Source organism: Belonocnema kinseyi, chromosome 1 (assembly GCF_010883055.1).
Source record: "Belonocnema kinseyi isolate 2016_QV_RU_SX_M_011 chromosome 1, B_treatae_v1, whole genome shotgun sequence".
Classification (NCBI taxonomy): domain Eukaryota; kingdom Metazoa; phylum Arthropoda; class Insecta; order Hymenoptera; family Cynipidae; genus Belonocnema; species Belonocnema kinseyi.
This window is the reverse complement of record NC_046657.1, coordinates 139,823,785-139,827,698: the sequence shown is the minus strand read 5'-3', so window position 1 is coordinate 139,827,698 and position 3,914 is coordinate 139,823,785.

Here is a 3,914-nt window from a genome sequence, read left to right as displayed (position 1 = left end):
GCAATCGGAATAAATTTTTTCACACATATTCTTTGGACTCTTGGACAGGTCGTAAGAGTATTGGAAGTGAGGGAGTGGGGGAGGGCAGTTTTTAAAAACTACTTTATAAACTTTAAATTTGTGAACTTTTTTTTACAAGCTATGTTGGAATTTTACGTATCATTTCAAAATTTGATAACAGGATTCGACGACTCTAGTAAAATTTTTATAATTGAAAACAAATTTTAGTTTAGGCTTCGCATTTTTCAAAACCAAATTCTACAACTTGAGTAAGAGTTTTCTTATTTAGAGTTCAAAAACGCTTTTTTTATTTTATGCTTTTCAGTTTGTAATTATTTTTTGCATTAAGAGTTTTCCTTAAGCATTGTAAAAATTTCACAAGTGATTTGGAATTTAGTTGAAAGGAAAATCGATCACTTAGATACAATTTTTACAATAAAAAATCTGAAAATACAGTTTCCCTATTCTGTATTCAAGTTCTTATTTCTATTTTACTTTCTCAGAGTTTTTTCAAAGTTCAGTTCAAATTTCAACATAAATTTCGCATTTTATAACCCAAATTCTACAAGAAACACTTCAAATTTGATGTTGATTCCATTCCAGTATTTCTTGTTTAAACTTAATGTCAAGAGAGAACATGTCAGTAACATCGAATGCAATAAAAAAATTTACTGTGAAACGAGCAGCTCATGTATAAGTTAAGTTAGTTTTAAGTAATAGAAAGTTCTTCTTCGTGTGTTTTACATATTTTTTCATAACTTTATACAACTTTTATTGCATTTCCGTTTATTCTCAATGTATAATATTAAATTGAGCGGTCGTTCCGCGGCGGCTAAGCCGTCGCCACAGCGCACATCTAGTTTTTCTTAAATTGTAGTTTCTTGTAAAAATTTGTATATTACACATCTTACCGACATTAATATATTACGAAAATTGATAGTAAAGTACTAGTCGAAATGTTGAAACGGATTCTAAAAGTATTGTTTTTAAAAATTTTTATTTTTATATTCTCATCATAAATTATTGAGAAAGTATTAGAATTGTCCGACATTTCACTCTTCAAGTCGAGAGGTGGACCACTCGGATATTCCTGGTACACTTACCAAATGTTCCCATATACTCTTTTAATATTCCCAGATATTTTTGATACTATTTATATTCATAAATATGCACAGATATTCTGAAATAAGAAGAAATCGGGTATTACCCAATTACCCAATTTCTTCTTATTCGCTTACCAATTATATTCATGCAGCTTTGTGCCTGGTGCCTTTGTTTCAGGGGCGGTCAACGTAATGGGAGGTAGGCGGCAATAGATACCCAGAGCTAGCGCCACGTACAATTGGTGAACTAGATCGTGTGTGCATATGTGAGTGCACGCATATGTATATATAGTTCTTTCATGTGTTTTCGCTTTATTGTAATTAAGGGAAAATGAAAGACTGAATGTAAAATTTAAAGAATACGAGACAAAAAACAGATAAGCAACATTTTTTAATGCCTTTTAAATCATATTTCCATAATTTTGCACTAATTATTTCGTATGGTAATACGCAAATGAAAATTTGCAAACACAATTTTTTCAGGTTGTCAGACGCACATGACAGTTTTCAAATTCCAGGGCTAGTCGACCATCAACGTTTTCCATTTAAAAATTGAACCTTTCCCTTGCTTGGCCTTTAACCAAATATCGGTTAAACTTTCTTTTGTTTTCACATGACAACACATGTGTTCTGATAAACGCGAAGAAGTCTGAATAAAACTTTATCCCTCTAAAAAATCTTCTGCAATAAATTTGATCGTTACTTTATTCTGTGAAGTTTGGTATGCAGATACACCACTTTGCTACTATTTAAAAAAAAAAACAAAAAAAGCTAAATACACTACTTTTTACGACTGTTTGCTGATGTCGCTATTTCTTTAATTTACCTTGAAAAATGTTTTTTAATTTCTTCGCTTAGTAACTGAAATAATATGATCGGCAATTTAACAAATTATAATATACCGGAAAATGATCCCAATGGGATATTTAGGAATGTATGTATATAAATTACGTAAATTTTGCTTCCTCAAATTTTGCATCATGTACTCTTATTTTTTAGTTAAATTTTTAAACAAAAATATAAATTCTGAAAAAGAAATTCATGCTTAACCAAACAGTTGAACTTTCAACCAAGGAGATTAATTTTTTACTAAAAAAAAGACGAATTTAAAAAAAAATCGATACATTCCCAACTGAAAGGTTTGAACAGTGAATGTGATGTTCATCAACATTTTATTTAAATAATTCGTAGTTTATATTAATTTCATTTCTAAAATTCTTTAAACAAACAACTTAATTTTTCTACTAAAAAGATAACTTTAACCAGAATGATGCGGCTCACAAGTTATAGCGCGCCTAGAGCGCGCGACTATTAGTTCTCGCGCTTCGCGATCGATGATATATTTATCTCGCGGTCCGCGCTCGATAATTTATTTACCTCGCGCTCCGCGCTCAGTGTTTGTATATTCCTTAGAATGGTGTACAGATTTTTTCAAACTAAAAGTGAAAACATTGACAACAGTAATTTGGTGACTTATTTTTTGTTAAACCTCCTTCGGCTTTAACGAATACATTCTCATCACGTATCTCGTGCTTCGCACTCGAATTTGTATCTCAACTTGTATATAATTTCCATAAATGTTTATTATTACAATTCATAACATGCATTGATATTAAAACAGACGTAGTTTCATTTTCTCTTTTAAAAAATGCGCATTCTTTAAAAAATGTTGTTATTAAACATTTTAATGCAATTTCTGCTGGTTTTGTAAAAACTGAATTTACTCATTTCCAACTTTATTTTTACAATTTAAATGTGGCACATACGGTCTAAATATCAGCTTTACATTTTTTAAACTTCTAAATTAAATCCATACCTCAGTGACACACAAGACTTCGCTTAAAGAGGGTTTGGGGGCGGCGGTGGGAGGCACTGAGTTTCAACCAAGAGTCATGGCTGAGAAGTTCCACCAACCTTCAGCAGCGTTGTGTTAGATGGGAGTTCATATGATCTCATTTTGACATTCCCGGCCCGAAGTTGGAAAAAAATGACATTTTTGGTTCAAAATAACGTACAGCCCACGAATATTGAGCGATTTGAACAAAAAAATTGAAAAGAAAGCTGTTAAGATTTTTAATAAAGTTGCCGAGCCTGCTTTTTCAATTAGGTTTTAAATTTTCGATAAATAAACAAACAAATATGACGAAAAATGGTCAATTTATCTATTTCACGTTCACAGTGCTCGCCAATAACAGGTAAAGAGTTGAAATCGCCTAAGTTTTAGAAACTAATATTAGCTAAAGATGTTTCAATATTATATATATTATTAAACAGCAAAATTTTTTATTTACAAATTATTTGTTGAAAAAAATGTTTTTTATGATTTTCCATAATCATACGTTTTTTTCTAGTTATATTACAAGACATTTTATGACCAAATGCAGTAATCAGGCATTTTTCGAGAGAAAAATTCGTTTTTTTCGGTGTAAATTTTAAAAAATTCGGAACTTTATGATATTTGCAGCAAAATTCATAATTTGTCTATTAATCTTATGACCTTTCAAACAAATTTAATAAACAAATGCATTATTCGGGCATTTGTCGGCAGCAAACACGGAAAAAAGTACACTGTAAAAAAAGAATGGTTTTAGAAATGATTCATGTAGTCAGCAATCCTCTTGCGGTGAACCAACGAACTGATACCGATAATCTTTCCACTTTCTATTTCCAACTTTTACTAAATAGCAAATTTCAATCTATGTTATTTGACATACAAAGAAATTAGCGTAAAAAATGCTACATCTGATTTTAAATAAATAAATTAATTTAATATGTAGCAAAAACTGACAAACGAAAAATATGAAATATTAA